This window comes from Notamacropus eugenii, chromosome 7 (genome assembly GCF_028372415.1).
Source record: "Notamacropus eugenii isolate mMacEug1 chromosome 7, mMacEug1.pri_v2, whole genome shotgun sequence".
Classification (NCBI taxonomy): Eukaryota; Metazoa; Chordata; class Mammalia; order Diprotodontia; family Macropodidae; genus Notamacropus; species Notamacropus eugenii.
The window spans coordinates 169,579,695-169,598,672 of record NC_092878.1 but is presented as its reverse complement, the minus strand read 5'-3'; the positions used below and the strand labels follow the sequence as shown (position 1 = coordinate 169,598,672).

The window sequence follows — 18,978 nt, the reverse complement described above, 5'->3', positions numbered from 1 at the left end:
CCAGCACATTCTGCCAGAAGCTCACCTGTCTCCAGCCACTGGTCTAGAGGCTCAGTCTGTCAGCACAGCCTGTGGAAGAGTCAGCACAGACAGTGACTCAGATAAGTGACCTTATCCCCCCTAAGGTGCCACTCCTAGAAAGATAGAACCAACTGAGCAGACAGACTCTCAGAGATAGAATTTCTTCCAAGAAAAACCAGTCCAACTGAACAATCAGTAGTTTCTCCATCATTCACCACTCCCTCAAGTGAACATCATGAGGACCATCCACAGAGAGGAAAGACATCAAGACACTGAAGTTCTATAGCTTTGACTCGCCTTGGCCATATGTCTTCCCTACACCACCTTTGTACTTTAAATTTATGTCCAGTCTTCCTCCCTTGTAGATTCTGGTTGTTTTTATGGGAGACTGTGTCCTGTTTTTAGAGGAAATATAATGACTGTTCTTGAGATGAGTGTCTTTCTCTTTACTAGAGAATTTGTTAAGTTTACTGGCTGGTTGTGAAGAAGAAGCACCCTGGGGTTCATTGGGGTTTGTGAGCTATGGTTGATAAGAATGGTCACCCACAGGGTTACCCTAGAACCCTGAAAATTGTAGCAACAGCCTTCCTCCTTCTGGGGACATAACTTGCCAGTGGCAGCAAGTTGAACTAGTGAATCCTGAAGAGGTTATTGCATAATAATGATTTTTTTTAAGTATCTAAAACCAAAAGGTTGTATTATGTACAATGGAAAATGCTAATGGCTTTTCCCAAGTAATCTAGGAGCAAGGCAAACATGATCCTACTATCCTTTGAGATCATTTTAGAGATGCAAATGGTAGCCATGAGAGAAGAAAAAGAAATCAGACACAAGCATTGTCCAGGAGGAAAAACAAGCATCCTTATTTGCTGGTGACACAAAGATTTATGGAGGAAACTGCAGAGAATCACCAAAGAAACTAATGAGATCGTTAGTACACAAAAGAAGTCCACAAAATTGCTAGTGTTTCTATCTATCAAAATAGTCCAATGGATTTATGATTTCATTGTTACAGAGGTTCCCTTCAGTGAAATCCATCCAACCCTGCCCATCCTGTGTGACACTTTTCCATGCCTCCCCCAAGCCCAGAAGTTCACCACTGGACGTCTGAAGCACTCCCATTGCTAAGTGGATACCACTCATGCACGCTGGTTGTCCATCTGTCACTCCTCATTATTGACACATGACCTACCCATCTTCTCCTCTTACAATTGGTGACTAACGGAATCTCAAACTCCCATTCTTCAAAGCTCCCTAACAGTTATATGGCAGAGTGTGCTTACACCCACCACCTTTTGCCTTGTGTGATAATTTGGAGGTGGTTGTGTTCCACGTCTTACCACTATACAGAAATACTTGTAAGATGTTTCTATGAAATAGAAGAATATTTGTTTTCATAAGAAGCTGAAGGAAAGTAGAGGAGCTTTGTCATTCCTAAAATCAGTCCACCCCACTCCCCTCTTGGCCAACCCCAGGTTCCACTATTTATCCCTCTGCACTAACTGCCCAACATAGATGGATGGATGGCCAAATTCTATGGTGGTTGCTTCCAAGTGCGTATTGAAATCTGGGCAATAAGCATCCAATCTACTTCTCCACAGAAATACCAAAATTCAGGAGAAAATAACTGAAAGGGAAATCCCATTTGAAATAACTATAAATGCATAAACATCAATTTATCAAGGCCCATTCAAGCTATATAATTATGAAACATTATTTTTAATACAAGGATAAATTTGTTGATGGTTGGGGCATACCAAAATAATAAATAGGATGATACCTTGTAAATTAATTTACTGATTTCATGCTATAGCAATCAAATTTCTGAGGAGTGAGGGTTGGGCCTAAAAACTTAATAACAAAATTCACCTAGAAGGAAAATATATCTAGAATCTCATGAGAAATTATGAAAAATCATAGGACAAAGGAAGATAGTATTGTAAGTTCTCAGGTTACATTATAAGGCAGGAATCACCAAAGCTATTCGTTACCAGTTTAAAAAGTAGACAACAGATCACCAGAACAGACTACATAAAGAAAAATCAATGAATTTAGCAAACCATATTTGTTAAACTCAAAATCACAAATCACTTAGGGAAGAAATTCCTGCTGAAGACCTGCTGAAAACACTGGGAAGCAGCTGGACAAAAATTAGGTACAGACACCTTACATCACACATGCTCAAAATGGATATGAATCAACGAAAATATTGAGGGTCATGCTATTAACAAAAGAAAATGAAAAGAAAACCGAATCAGGAACCTTTCACAGGTAAGGCTTGGGCTAGAGCTATTTAGCAAATAATAGAAGAGATCCTGTAAAAATTAAAATCTACAATTTCAATGATGAATTTTAAAAAATGTGGAGGAAAGATCAGTGAAGCTGCGTTAAGAAGGTAAGCTGTCAAATGAGGGAAAAATTCATCAGATATCATTTCCATATCCTGTTTCTTTAGCTTCCTTCAAGTATCAACTAACATTCTCCCTTCTAGAAGAAGCCTCCCTTCTGTAAAAGTCTCCAATTTGGCCGCTCTATAGTTTGTGTTGGGGAAACAGTGAATATGAACTTGGATAGACTTTGAGAGAAAGTAAAGGATAGAAAGGCCTAGTGGGCTATGGTCCATGGGGTTATGAAGACATGACCATGGTTGAATGATTGGACAGCAACAATAGTTTGCCCGGCCCCTGCTTGGCTGAATGTCTCCTCCCTCGTTAGCCTGTGAGCTCCTTGAAGGCAGAGATTGTTTTTGTCTTTCTTTGCATCCGCATAGCACAGTGCCTAACACACAGTAGGTGCTTAATACATGCTTCTTGACTTGTCTTAATAAGATCTTCACATGGAAGATATGTAGGGAATTAACACAAATATATGAGACCAAGAGACACTCTCCAATAGATAAGAGATCAAAAGAAAATTTTCAAGGAAACTACAATCTATGTGAGCTTATGTTCAGCAGATTGGCAAAGATGATACAAGATGGAGAAGCTATCACAGGACAAGTACACAAATACATTATTGATAGAGTTGTGAATTAGTCTAACCAATTCTGTAAAGCAATTTGGAATTATGAATTTATAAAGATTTCATTTTTAGCACAATGGATAGGGCACTGGGTCTGGAATCAGGAAGATGAGTTCAAATCCAGCCTCAAATCTGTCTTAACTGTGCGATTTGGTCAAGTCACTTAGCTGCTTGCCTGTTTCTTTAACAGTAAAATGAGGATAATAATGCTGCTTTCTTCTCAGGGTTGTTAAGAAGATAAAATGAGAATTATATTTTAAAAGGAGAGCTTAGTACACAGCTGGCATCATATAAATGCTTATTCCTTGAATTCCTTACTCTCTTTGATCCAGAGATGCCAGTACTTGGCACATACCCCAAAGTTGTTTTTCATAACAAAAAAAACAAAGTAGACGGACATCAGTTGGGGAGTGACCAAACAAATGAAAGTACAGGGATATAATGTACTGTTATTGTGTCATTAGAAACAATATATCACAAGAGTTCACAAAAATGTGAGAAGACTTGTATGAACAGATGTAAAGTGAGTAGGACCAGGAAAGAATCTACTAATTGACTACAATAATATGATTAGAAAGCACAAAATAACTAAATTGAGCACTGTTTAATTAGGATAAAGTTGGTCTTCATCTTGGAGAGAAGCAGGCTGGTGTTATAAATTGAGTCATGAATGTGACAGCGGAAAGATCTTCAGTTCATATCCCACCTCAGGCACTTACTAGCTCCATAGTCCTGTTAGTCAGAACCTCTTGGCCTCAGTTTCTTCATCTGTAAAATGAAGACAGTATCACCCCCTACCATCACAGGGTCTTATGAGGATCAAATGACATCTAAGTAAATGGTTTTATCAGTCTTAACAAGCCATGTAAAGGTCAGCTGCTGCTGCTGCTGCTACTGCTAGCACTACCACTGCTACGTTTATCATTATTATCACTGTTGCTATGGTTGTCCCTCGAAAATGGCTGTGTTCTCACTTTTGATTGAAGAAGTGAAGGACTGTAGGTGTGGAACACTGTATATACTATCAGACTTAGCTAACGTATTAGTCAATTGTGTGAAACTGCTTTTTTTTTTCTCTTTTATTATTAGTCTTTGTTACATAGGATGGCTCCCTGGATAGGAAAGTTTCTATGAACTTGTTTGAAAATGAAGATAATGGTTAAAAATATGTAGTAATAACAACAGGCAGAAAAGTAATAAAGCCTGACAAGCAATGAGATGGACATTCATTGATCACACTCATGTAATAAAAGTGATTAACTTCAATTAACTTGGAGATTCGTGTTATGCTAAAGTGCCAAGGAGACACAGCTTTATAAACCAAAAATCTTTGAAGGAATTGAAATGTTTGGCATCTCAGGGGAAATAGTGGGAGGGAGTAAAGGAGGACTGAATGGAGCTGTGTACTTCCAGCTTTCACGTAATACCATAAAGCAGAAATCAACGCAACTTTTTGGGACAGGTTAAGAGTCAGAAAAGATCAATGAAACACACCAGGCAATGAAGAACCAGAAAAATTGAAGTCAATAACCCAATGTTCAATAATTCTAAAAACATAAAGTGTTTGAAGGAAGGACTGCCTATTTGGCAAGAAGTTATGGGAGAGATGGAACGCCACTTGGTAGAACTCTTCATTTAACTAGTATCTTACAACATCATAACCTCACAATGGATACACGACTAAAGTTCCAAGAGAATGAGTTTAGGTGCCTTTCACAAATCTGGCTGGGGAAGAATTCTTAACCAAGCAAAGGCTAGAGGAGACCACAAAAGAGGAAATAGATTATTTTGCACAGAATTGTAAAACTTCTCATGAACAAAATCCCTGCAGCGCAGATGAAACAACATGGTGCTATGGGCAGCTGGGGGATTAGAGGGAATGCTAGGTCTGGGATCTCTGAATTCCTAAGGCCAGGTTGGCCACTGACTCAATGAAGAAGCACATTTGAGTGCCTACTGTAGGCCACGGCTTGTTGGTTGGTTGGTTGTTGTCCTTTGTTCTTGAAGAGGACCAAAATGACATCACTATGATAAAGTGAAGTTTCAGAGTGTCCAGATGTGGCTGATCAGACCAATACAAGCTCAGAATGCTCTACCACAGGTCAGGCACAAATGGTCCATGTGAACATTTGGGGTGGATACTCTAAATTTGCACATCCTACATTTCCTTTGAGCTGTTTCAATTCTGCTCTTCTCATAAGGCACAGTACCTTTTCTGATGTGGTCACGCCATGCTGAGTGGTCCTGCACAAGTGTCTCCCATGTAGCACAATCAATTCCAAAGTTCTTGAGAGAGACCTTGAGAATGTCCTTGTATCACCTCTTCTACCACCACATGATCACCTGCCCCATTCAAGTATTCCATAAAATAGTCTTTTTGGCAAGCATAAGTTTTGCATTCTAACAACATGGCCAACCAGTCAAGAGTTACGCTCTCTGAAGCGTAGTTTGAATACTTGGCAGTTTCTTTCAAGTAAGGACCTCAGTGTCTGGTACCTTATCCTGACAGGTAATCTTCAGAATCTTCCTAAGATAGTTCAAATGGAAGCGATTCAATTTCCTGGCATGGAGCTGGTAGACTGTCCATGTTTCACAGGCACACAGCAATGAGGTCAGCACAATGGCTCTGTAGAACTTCAGTTTGGTAGTCAATCTAATACCTCTTCTCTCTCATACTTTCCTTCAGAGCCTCCCAAACACTGAGCTAGCTCTGGCAATGTGTGCATCAACCTCACTGTCAATGTGTACATCCCTGGAAAGTACACTACCAAGGTAAGTGAACTTATTCACAGCACTGAAAACTTCTGCATTTGCTATAATCAATGGTTCTACATATGGATGGTATGGTGGGGGTTGATGGAGCACCTAAATTTTCTTGATGTTAATTATTAGGCCAAAATTAGTGCAAGCAGCAGCTGCCTTCATGGCCATTGCAACAAATTGTTCTCATCTGCCTATTCCACCAGGGGAAGTCTTCACTTCTTTGGGGTAGACACCCCCCTAATTCACCAATGTGTTTGATACCCCTTGGTTACCCTCAACCTGGTTCAGCCCGTCTATCAAAGTGGTTTACTGGGGTATGGCCGCTGTGCATGCTGCAGCTTTCTGGAGCCACAGGTGAGAGTTGGGTAGAACAAGTAGACACCAAAGGTGGAAAGAGCCCCCAAAAGGGCTCAGTAGCCATCACCCCAAAGATACTGGTCCTCCCTGAACATACTCCACACGCTACCATGCCTTATAAAGGTGTCAAAGACATAGGCAGGTTGCTGGGTGCAACACCCTAATGCAGAGGTTCACTGGAGCCAGTTATAACTGGCTCTTGAGAACTAATTGCTAAATGTTCAATGTGATGCAGAAATGAGCAAACTCTACAAATCAAGGTTTAATTGATTGTTTTGATGGAGAAAATATTAAATATTAATCAAATTAATTAATTTAATTACTTTAAATCAGTTATATTAATTAATAATTGAATAATTGTTTAAGTTAAATAAATTTAAATACTTTAAAATAATTAAATTAATGAAATATCAATAATACATATTCAACTTCAAAGTGTGATCTGGATACATTTGGGGGGCAGATAGTGTTTAAACAGCACACTGATGTCCTAATGTCCCACACACACATGCATGTATCACACACACATACAAAAATAGTGTGAGTTGAATTTTTGTTTGAATTTTAAAAATAAAATTTAGCTATTAATTTAAAAATAAGTTTATCTCCATTTTGATTTTCTTTAGTTCAATGAAGAAAGTAAAGTTCTTTTGGATTGAATTTTCAGTAAGTGTCTTTAAAAATAGTTTTAAAAATAGAATGTCCCGAGTGCACATTCTAATGATGTGGGCTGTGTGTAAGTAGAATTAACTACAAATGAAGGATTTTGAGGCAAAAGGGAAACAATCCTTTCTCTCTAGGAACTGGCACTCTACTAGGGGAAAGAATACGAACAGAAAAATAATTGCAATTATAGTCATTATTGTTTAAATTACAAATGATCAACAACTGGTATCCAATATATTATTATTGTTATTAACTAACTTTTATGGTGTCCAAAGTACTTTGCAGATATTATCTCATTCAATCCTCATAAGAGCCCTGGGAAATAGGTGCTATTCTTATCCCCATTTTACAGATGAAGCAGAGAGGTAAAGTGATTTGCCTAGCACTAGTCAGCTAAGAAACATCCAAATCAGGATTTGATTCAGGTGTTCTTGACTCTTGACTGGCGTTCTGCTCACTACATCACCCAGATGCCCCCATTGTGTGCAAATATGGTGTCATATTTAAAATAGATAAAAATGCATACAGGAATACAGAGAAGCATGGAAAGATCTTTATGAACTGATGCGGAATCAAGAAAACAATACACGTAATTCTGACAATAATATACATGAAAAGAACAACCACATGCCCAAAAATCAAAAGGATATATAACAAAATTATAAAGATCCTTGTTGTTCAGTCACGCCTGCTTCTTTAGGACTTCATTTAGGGTTTTCTTGGCAGAGATACTGGAGTGGTTTGCTGTTTCTCCAACTCTCTTTACAGAGGAGGAATCTCAGGCAAACAGGGTTAAGTGGCTTGCTCAGGGTCATCCAGTTAGTAAGTGTCTAAGGCCAGATTTGAATTTAAGTCCTACTGAGTCCAGGCCAGACACTCGCACTCCATCCCCTGCAAAACCTAACTGCCCTAATCAAGATCTAGCAGGGTTCAAATGAAGAGGTATCAGAAGACACCCTGAATCCACCCCTCTGTGAATGTGGGACGTCCACAGGGGTTACACACTGCAGAGGTTTTTTTAAATGTATAGATCAGTTATGTCAATCTTTTTTCCTCATTAGCAGTACTATTTGTTAGATGATATGGCTCTTTTAATTTAAAAATTTATTGTATTTTTAATGTATGAGACAAAAGAAGCATTTCTATAACATAGCATAATAAAAAGATGGTTTCACATGAAACTGAAAGACTATTACTTGTTATTCCTTTGGGATAATTTTGATGATGTAAGAAATAGAAAATATTAATAAAAACTTATTGAAAATAAATATATAGAATATTTGACTTTGAGCAAATCATTTTAACTCATTGTGTCTTCCTCTGTCAATGAAGATGTTGGACTAAATGACTTTGAATATTCCTTCTAATTCTAAGTTTAGGACTCTCTGACCTTAAGAGAAAGTAATTTCAAAAAGATCTAGACACTAATAATATGGGAGGTTGGATGAGGTCCAGGGCAGGAGGCTCCTCCAGAGCTGGGCTTGAAGACCAGGGATTCTGGGAGATAGGTAATTAGTATAGATTTGTTTGTACCCATTTTACAAATGTGGTGATAGAGGCTCAGGGAGGGTAAGGGACTGATTCCAGACTAGAAAGAGAGCCTCTCTCACATCTCCGAGTTCATTCCTCCATCCCCAAGCTCAGTCCTTCCCTTTCTCATTTCAGTTCATCATTCTCCAAGGTCAGTCCCTCATCCCCAAGCTCAGTTCTTCATTTCTGAGTCCAATCTTCCTCTTTCCCTATACTATGTTTTCCAGACTGCCTTCAATCACACTGCAAATTTCCCTACTACCATTTTATGTAGTTTATTCAAGTATATTGTTTAAAAATTTTCATTGTCCAAGATTTAATGAAAGTTTTAGAAAATAGGAATAACAAAGCCCAAGCAAGAAGTCCTTCCTCATCCACAAAATATTATTTCCCTATTTTAATGGTTTAACAACAACAGAAAAATATCTGTTTGAGGAAATACATAATAACCTAAGCAAAGCGTAAACACAGAATTTCTAGGAAAGCTCTATAAAGAAATGTGAATGTGATGATAAAGAGACTGCCCAAGAAGAAAGAGAATTGGAGAAATCGCAGTTTGAATAGACAACATGATACAAGTCTGGGCCTCAGTTTCCTGATCTGTGAAATGAGATTTGAAGAGATCCTTCATCAGTGTAAAGCAGAAAATTCCAAATAAGCCAGAGCATCCCCCCTTTCCCTTCCCTATCTCCCTAGCCCCATAGACACTCAGCAATTCAGATTGTGCCAATCCTGTTATCAATGAAGGAATGAAGATGTCTGAATTTGGAGAAGTGCAAGATTCAATTAGCAAGTGCCTACACTCTGCCCAGAAGCAAGGAGAGAGACACTGAGAGGCATAGAAGATAATGCATACATTTGGCCCATTGTCTCAAGGAGTCTATATCCAGTTAGGTAGACAAGAGAATTGCTATATCTGGAAGATTTTCACCAAAACCTTCCTTTATTGGAGGAAATGAGCATTTCATTGAGAGGAGTCAACCATGTGAAGAGGATGAGGAGGGAGAAAACCAAAGTCAGTCTTTGGGTTTGGGCAGGATTGTTGGCATCTTCAAGGGAATGGGTTCTGACTTTGTTTAATTTTGACATTGCCTGTGTCTTATTGCCTTATTTAAGGAAGAATGTCCAGACTTATGAATGAAGGTAAAAGCCTGCATTTGCATATTAGCCATTTAAAACATCTCTCTTCCACAAAATTTGAAATATATCACTGAGCTCTTAGCTTCTTAAAAAATAAAGGGGAAACCGATTGAGCATTTTATAACACTTGCTATGTGCCTGAGGCTGTATTTGAACTCGTCTTCCTGAATCCAAGTCCAGTGTTAATCTTGTTCCTAGCTGCCTCTAAAGGAGTGAGAGAATAATGAAAAAGAAGAAATGAGAATGAAAACTTACAGAATCTAGGAGTCAGAAGGGCCCTCTCTCAGAGGCCAACCCTCTCACTTTGCTCATGAGGAAACTGAAAACCCGGAAAGGTTAAGGGGTCATAGGAGCACAGATTTCAAGCTGGAAGGGGACCTCCGAGGCCATGGAGTCCAACCCTTGTCATTTTATAAATGAGTAAACTAAGGCTCATGAAGACTGTGATTTGCCAAGGTCACGAAGGTATCAGAGGAGGTACTTGAGATCCACTCCTTTGACTCCAAGGTCACTGCCCAACTCTGAATATCCAGCTAGCCTTGACTTGAAGGTCTGCCTCCCTTGAGAAACTATGGCCAAGGTGAAAGAAGTTCTCAGGACTCTCTGACTCTCTCTCTCTCTCTCTCTCTCTCTCTCTCTCTCTTTCTCTCTCTCTCTCTCTCTCTCTCTCTCTCTCTCTCTCTCTCTCTCTCTCTCTCTCTCTCTCTCCTCTCTCTCTCTCTCTCTCTCTCTCTCTCTCTCTCTTTGGTTCAGGACTTGTCTCATGGATGCCTGTCTTTTCTTTTGACTGTTCTTCTAGCCACCCCTCCCTTCAGTAACCACAGAGTGGACTTTTTTTGGTACAAATGGACATTAAGGTGGAACCTTCAGCCTCACCTGGGCAGAAGAAATTGTGTCCAGGCCAGAAAAAGTGACCGGGGGAGAGAATGCTCATAAGAGAACTTCAGGTGGAGCCCCTCCCCCCCATCCCCATGCTGGCCTGCTGCAGGTGGCAGAGGCCCTGCTCACAAGATGGCACATGAATTTGGAGGAAGGCAACTACTGTTGTTATATAATTATTGTCATTATTCATAAGGTTAATTTTTTAGTGTTTTGACTTCATTACAATGTTAAGTATGTTCCCTGCTGCCTTTGTAATTATATCAGTGGTGCTATTGGGAGAGAGATGCATTTGAAGGAACTTAAAAGCAAAGAAAACCGCTGAATTAGGACCAGAATGAAAATGAACCACCCATGGTTCCCAAATCACAGAGACAGAAATTCAGAGCTCAAAATGATATCTGGAGACCATCTAATCTAAACCCCATGGCCCCAAGGATCCTGACAAGCTGTCAGTTGCAGATCTCCCAATGATGGGAAATTCACTACCTTCTAAGGCATTTACATCTTTCTTAAAATATTGAAAACAAGGAAAAAAGTTACACTATCCACTCTCTCTATTTTGGGGAATTTGTTGTACTTTGTAATTGTTAAAGCTTCATTGGGAAACAGAAGTTACACCTAATATAGACTGAGTCAATGAGAAAAGTCATTGGTCTTCATTCCCAATGTAACTAATGGGTCTATCTTGAACAAATATGATAATGCTGAGGGCATCAGCCTTTGGGAAAGTTACAAGGAAAGAAAATAAATTATTGACAACTACCTTTTGGCTAGACAGCTAGAAGCAGATGTGTGGTGGCAAATATTTAAACAAGAAACTCTCTTGGAAAAAAATGACCATATGATACACTTTTAAATTGATTTTACATCATTAACATTTTTCTGTCATTTTCCTAAGTCTGGACAATCAACGGAATAATAAATCAATCCCCAATTTGTAATGTTTGCTAATTTCCAAGGTATAAATGCTCACAAAAATTTCACAATCAGCTCTGGAGCTAGCTCCTACCCTGACAGGAAACCTCTCAATGCCAATATAGACGGGTTCCCAAGTTCAGGAAGAACCTCCACATTTGCTGAATTGAATTCAATACAATCCCCACTGGCACACTTTATGTCTTGGAATAGTTTCTTGTGTCTTTCTTAATAGAAACAAAAGAAGCATCATGATATAATGAATAGGACTCTGGACTTGGAGGTATGAAGACCTGAGTTCAAATCCTGCCCTCAGACTCTGACTAGCTTTGTCACCCTGAGCCAATCATGAAGGCTCTGTGCCTTAGTTTCCTCATCATAAAAAGAAGGGATTGGATTTAACACCCCTCATTTTTCCTTCAGCTGCAAATCTTTGATCCTAGAAGCCAAAAACACAAAGTCCCCAATATGGAGTAAGTAGAGACTTAATACATGCAATTCAACACTTATTGAGCTCCTACTACATGTCATGTATTGGGCAAGGTGCTGAGGACACCAAACAAAAATATCCCTGCATTCTGTTTTAACCCACCATGTGTGACCCATCTGTACACCTGCTCACCCTGCCTAAATGTGTAGAGAAAGTTAAGGAAGTTTTACCTGTTTGGAAGCCTGTCCCAAAGGTCCCTCCTAAGATGTTCCTCTCTTTGCTCTTCAATAATGAAACTCAGCATCTCAGCTTCATACATTTCAGCTGCAGATGTGTGGGGAACGGAAGTGCCAAGTACAGCCTGATTAGCAGAGGTCTGCTGACACTCAGGGAAACTGTCAGAACAGGATTTCTCAATCACACACATACCCAAGGGACAAAGGAGAAAATCAAAGCTGAAGGAATCTGACTCCTACCTCATTCTGTCCTGGGCACGGACTGTTTCATTGTGGTGGGAGGTGGCTTCTGAAGCTCGAATCTCTCCTTGAATTTGTCAGAATGATGGACACCCATCTTACCCTCCTGATTGCTTCCAAGGCAGACAAAGGCTACAAAGAGAAGAGGACAGAAGGTTTAATCTGAGTGGCACTTAAGATCATTCAATTATACCTATACTTACCCATACCACCCATAGCCATTGATCTATCCACTGGCCTATCCATCCATCCACCTACCCACCCACCCATTTATCCTTCCATCCATCCACCTATTCACTAACCCACCTACCCTTCTATCCATGCAACTATCTACCCATCCACCCACCCATCTCACTCACCTATCCATCCATCCAATAAACATTTTTAAACTATGCTTTTTAAGCTAACTACTGTGTTTGGAGTGGGGAAAGATTTTGTGTTTAAAGAAAATTGTCTTTCATGAAGCTTAAAGTCCCACAGAGCAAGGTTCTTAGTGCTTTTTGTGTCATGGACTCCTTTGGTAATTGAGTGGAGTATGTAGGATCACAGGGAAAAATAATTACATTGAAATAGTTATCAAGATATATTTTTCAAGTTCTCTGACAGTTAAAAAACTCTTCCATAGAGGGCTTACATATACACACATATATACATATGAGTAACTAATATGACTATAGCTTGCCATTGGAAAGAGACAGAAGATGGACTCTGTGGAACCAGAGGTGGCATGTTGCTACCAGGAAGGCTTCCTGAAGAAGGCTGACTTCTGAATAATGGGGAGGACCAACAGGAAGTGGAAAGGTAAATCCTATGTAGGAAACAGTGTGAGTCAATCCTCCATCAGCATGGCCATCACCTCTGCCAACGCCAGAACAATCAGCTGCAGCAGCAGCATTGCCATCATCATCGCTGTCATCAGCATTGCCACATGCCCTGAACGTCCACCAGAGCTGACCTTATGCTCTTTGCAAACACAACAGAAACTGAAGACAGTCCAGGTTCTCCAGGAGCTGACGTTCTAATGGGTAGACATGAAAGGACCCCTGGTCTTTATGGGACAGTAACAAGGTAGATGGTTATGGCTCGTGTTTCATGTCATTTCCACTGATAAAACTTTATCAGTTTCTTCATGCAAGAAATGGAAGGTTATTTTTAAAACCTGAGAATATCTTCTATATCGTTATGTTAAACCAAAAAATGTCAGAGGATGAAATTAAATAAACGTAAAAAATTAAATATGCTCTAAAGGAAGCACTGAAGGCTTGTTGTGTGTTCCTTTGTTTTTTAAAGAACTTTTCATGTAGATGGATTTGCAGGTGAATTCTAGCAAACTTTTAAGCACCAATTAATACATTTGCTACCCAAATTACTTTACAGTTTGATAGAGAAACATTCTACCAAACAGCTTATGAGATAAATGTATCCCCCATACCTAAGCCAGAGAAAGATAAAGAAACAAAAGCATTGGTCAATATCCTTAATATTGATGCATGTTTTTGGAAAAAATTCTGACAAAACTATTATAACAATACATCCAAAGAAGCATTCATTATTACCAAATTAGATGTGGTAGATAGATGTGAACAAATCATTCAGCATCAGAAGAAGAAACATCATGATTAATAACACTGAAAGTAGGTAGCACAGTGGATAGACTGCTGAGGTCTGGAGTCAGGAAGACTCATTTTCCTGAGTTCAAATCCAGCCTCAGATACTTACTAGTTGCATGACCCTAATAGGCAAGTCACTTAATCCCCTTTGCCTCAGTTTCCTCAACTGTAAAATGAGCTGGAGAAGGAAATGGCTACCACTCCAGTATCTTTGCCAAGAAAACCCCAAATGAGGTCAGGCAGATGTGGAAATACCTGAAAAATGACTGAATAACAGAAAAATTATTCAATAAAATATAATACTAATAGTAATATGCTATCTTGCCAGTCACATGATCTTTATCAGTAAATAATAGAATTTATTTCACTTTGTTTATTATTTCATTCTTGAGGCTTTCCAATCCCTCTAGGACTGAATTAGAGATGTCATTCAAAGCTAGGTCCTCTGCTTCCTAAGTCAATGTTCTAAGTCAATGCCACATTGACTCTGATGATGCAGAGATGATGCTCCCCTGGTATCTGAAGGAAGATCCCCTCACTCTCTAAGGCAGGCCTGTGTCCACATTCCCTTCAGAGGACCTAGGTCTGGGACCTGTGAACTATGGGCTGGTCCTCCTTCTTCTGTCTCCAAGGCATTGAAGGTTAGGGTATATAGCCCAGAGAGGGACCTCTGCTGTGGTTACAAAGAACAGTGTGATCATGTTATGTCAAAAGGACCCCTCTCCTCAAAGAACCTCCCCTAGTTCCCTAGAAAGGCCCCTGCACTGGCATTCTCAATGAGGAGGGAGGAGAACAAGGGAGGCAGGGAATTTGGAACTCAAAATTTTAGAAAATGAATGTTAAAAGTTTTACATATAATTTGGAAAAAATAAAATATTTTGATAAAAACAAACAAAAAGTTACTTGTTTTAAATGAAAAAAAGAAAGCTTCCAGATTTTCTCATACATCATCTACCAGCCCAGACTCTTGAGAGGTTCCATGTATGGCCATGCCATTCAGTGCCTCTGCTTCCAGGGGATGTATACCCAGCCCTGGAACATCTACTGGGTTCATCCCCTATTTTGTCGAGGCTTGCAGAATGGATTTTATCAAATTCCAACATGAGATGATAAAGATGATGAGTGTTCAAAAAAGACTATAAACAACCATCCAGAGCCATGTTTCATGACAGCAAAGCTAATTCACAATCCATTTCACTTTCTCTGCAGAATGCAGTGATATATCAGCCACCATATGGAAAATGCTGTTAGCTTCACAGTCAGCTCAGCTCCCCTCAGCTCCCCAGTGCATCCTTCTGGACAGAAAAGTAGAAAAATCCTCCTTGCATACACATAGCCCCTCCACAGATATTCTCACATCTTTGACCAAGTGTGTATGTGGCCAAAGAAAATGTCTGTGTTTCTCTTTTTCTTGGCTTTTCTGACCAAGCGCTAGCAAAGACTCATACAAGGTACTCTTTGATTTGCAAGGGATATCACTGGGCATTTAGTTTGGCCTCCACCAAAATAAGAATCCCTCTATCAATGTTCTCAACAAAAGGTCAGCCAGCCCCTGATGGAAGACCTCCCCATGGAGAAACCATTGCCTCACACAACAGACCAGAGTGGGGAGAGTCAGGCTAAAAATTCCTTAATATTTCTATCCTTCGTGAATCCAGGCATTCTCTCCATGGATGAAGACCATAAACTGTCAGCACCCCAGCAGCAGCCCCAGGTGTTTCTATGGTCACGAGACCATCACTAAGAGGGTGAGACTTTTTTTTATTTAGCTGGATTCAGCCTTGGGGCTCCAACACATAGTCAGTTCCCATGGTCCTACTCAAACCCTTTCCAGCATGGGAAGGAGGCTCTGCCACAGCACGTATAGTGTGAGATAGCAACACAACTACCCCTCAACAGAACATAAGTGTTATTCACAAGAAAAAACCCGAAGTCGGAAATAGCTTTAGGAAGAGATTTATTGGGTTATTTGGTACTCAACGAGTCAGAAAAATGGGTGACTCCTGCTTCCCCTGGTTCTGAAAGGATTACATTATGCAGGATTTTGAGAAAGGTTTCTGCACACAAGTCACACACAAGTCACATGAAGGAAACACAAAACACAAACTTGAGTGGACCCAAAATGAGGCTTGGGTTTAGAGACTATCAGATAAGAATGTTTCAGGTAGATAAAAGACCTGGGGAACCTTGAATTTCTGGTAGCTATTTCTAGATTTCACTGAGAGTTAATGGGGTTAGAACATTCTTCTGGGTACAAATAGTCTCTAGTCAATTTAAACAGTATTATAAGTCATAAATTTTCCAAACAATATAATGAAACATTCTCTCCATAGAAATTTTTTGAAAACAAGATATGTTGCATTGTAATGTCAGTTGCCCTACTGCCTGATGATTCCTGTCTCATGTTAAATATTTAAAGAATGCTTGGTGAAGAAATGGCTTCCAATGAAGATGGTGATATTAAAGGTTGCGGAAAAGCCCAGATAACTCCCCACAAATCACAGAAAATAATTGAAAAGGATCCTAGATTGGGCAATGATTTTAAAATAACAGAACTGAGCTCTTCTGTCCAATCCAGACCTGAACAGAAAGACGGTTAAGAGAAATATTCTGAAGAAGAGGAAGAATGGGCAGGAAGGTTAGGGGAAATGATCTCACATGAGGGTGCACAAGTAGATGAGCACAGATAAAGATGGAGTGGGGGAGGGGCTGACACTGGAGCCTCCCTCTCATGTGAACTGGTCAAAGCAAGGAAGAGTACACACAAAGAGAGGGATGCAGAAAGACATTTCACCCAACAGAGAAATAGGAAGGAAAGAGAAGGGGGGTTTGATTAATGTAGGGTCTAGTCTTAAGGAAATAAAGTCTAGGGATGTAAAAAAATGACAACTTTTTGAGAAGGCAAAGAATGTGATTTTGAGGAGGTGCTCATGAATTGGGGAATGACTGAACAAGTTATGGCATAGGAATGTGAAGGAATCACAGTTACTTGAACTTTTATCAGTGTGATGACCAACCAGGATCCCACAGGATGAATGAGGAGATGTGTAACCCATATCCAGAGGGGGTAAGGAAAGTTGAACGACCGGGAATGCATCACAAGACTTGGTTTTTTGTTTTTTTTTTTTTGTCGTTGTTGTGTTTTGTTTTTGATGTAGCCAATGTGGACATTTATCTTGGTTTAATGTATGTATATATAATGGATTTCATTTTTCTCCTGATCTCAGTGGGCAAAGAGGGTCAATTTTCACTGATTAAAATAATTTTTTTTTCAAAATAAAAAGAGAAAGAAGGTAGAGTCAAGGAGGAAAGAGAAACAAAACCAGCCTTGGTTTCAGAGGAAAGATTTTTTTAAAAAGCAGCGGTTAAAAAGTAAAGCTAGAGACTGGGATCTGGCCTTAGGGAAGATAGGGGGGTTGTGGAGTAGGAATAGAAAATCGATTGGAAGTAACTTGGTGTTGATCAGATGCCTTCTCTTTATCAGCCTCCCTTTTCTTTGTTAAGAGAAGTGATTGGAGAAGAGCCTGTTCTGGGCTTAGCACTTTGCTAGGCACTGAGAATGCAAAGCTAAGTTAACAACAATAATGATAATTAAAAATACCAACAATTAATCTTTATATGGCACCTACTGTCTGCCTAGTACTGTGCTAAGTACTTTATAATGTTATCTCATTTAATCCTCATAACAGCTTATTCTCAACAATTATGTTCATTTTGCAGATGAGGAAACTAAGTCAGACATAGATTAAGTGACTTGCCCAGGGTCACACAGGTAGTGTCTGAGGCTGAACTGGAACTCAGATCTTCCTGGCACCAGGTCTGCACTCTATCCCCTGTACCACCTCACTGTAAAAGACAGTCCCTCTTCTCAAGGACCTCACAGTCTGGTGGAAGAAATAATATGTACAACTATTTACAAAGAAGTTATATGCAGGGAAAATTCTTGCTTGAATGAATGAATGAATCTCCATACCTTGCTTTAATGCTGAGTTTTGTGTAAGACATGCAGGAGGAAAACCGAAAATGGGGACCATTTTTCCACTCTCTTTTTTGAATGCAATAGATTCAGCATGCAAGTATCTCAGAACCTTCTGCAATCTCCGAAGAGTTTCTTTCTCCCTGCTAGACTTTGGAGTGTGTAATTACTTAGACGTTGGTAGATTGAAGAGCTCTCCAAAGAGCCAATAGTATTACTTTGTATATGTCCTTGCTGACTTTCAGATGTATTCCAATCTCTTACCCAGATGGGACCCCAACACTGATGGCAGTTGGAGCTGTAAGGATTGTTCTCCAGGATTCCAGAGGCCCTAAGCTTCTCATACAGACTCACTTTTACACCTTAGGCCTTGTCAAGCAAGGCTAGCCTTCCATCATGGAACAAGGTTTACAAATTCTTATTTGGACTCAGAATGTGGTTCAGAATTATTTTCCAATTTTGCTTTGGACTTCCTCCAAATCTAATTTTTATTTTTATTATCTAACTTCCTGCTTTTGCATTGATAACTTTCACATTTAAATTTTGACTACTTGCGTTAGCACCGTTTAGCATCCCTGAAAACTGATTGACTTCCTCTTAGGCAAAGACCTCTATCAGAATGTGGAAGCTTAATTGAACTTTGACTAGGCTGAAGGTAATAATTCTGGGTTCTTCTCTGAAAAGTTGGTAAGTGTGGATAGAAAGGGTCCTGGAGAGAGATGGAGACTGGCATGAATGGTGGTGCCTGGAGCCCTGACACTGAGCATGCCTTTTGTTTCATTGAGTGAGATCAGTATTTGGAGCCAGAAGATAGGCAAGCCCTGGTCTCCATGATACCTTAATTGTTAATTAATAGGTTTTTCATTCACTCATTTTCTCATTTATATGTGATTGACACAAGGTTGACCTTGCAGTATTCTGTGCTAGAAAAAAAGAGCACACAAGTGGTGAAGGAAGCAGTCTCAGAGGATAAATCAGAGAATGTTGGGGCGCTGGGTGGGGAAGTGGGATGGGAGAGAGAGGAGGGCGGCTGCACTATGGGCTGATGTGCGCATAACATTTGTTGGTTTAAAAATACATTAATGTATCTTCTCCTTTGAAACTCAAACTACCCTGTATAGTCAGTAATGATTGCATTACCCCCATTTCCAATTTACAGACAAGGGGACTTTGTCCTACTCAGAAGCCTGG

General features: G+C 39.7%; 1 protein-coding gene across 5 annotated transcripts in view; it reads right to left on the bottom strand.

The window, feature by feature from the left end:
- MSR1 (macrophage scavenger receptor 1) overlaps positions 1-12,055 on the bottom strand; it is a 79,837-nt gene extending 67,782 nt beyond the window's left edge. For all 5 annotated transcript variants that reach the window (XM_072625680.1, XM_072625681.1, XM_072625684.1 and 2 more), the window contains exon 1: positions 11,956-12,055. The gene's annotated coding sequence lies outside the window, so the exon portion shown is untranslated. The remainder of the gene's footprint in view (positions 1-11,955) is intronic.
- Positions 12,056-18,978: the final 6,923 nt, after the last annotated feature.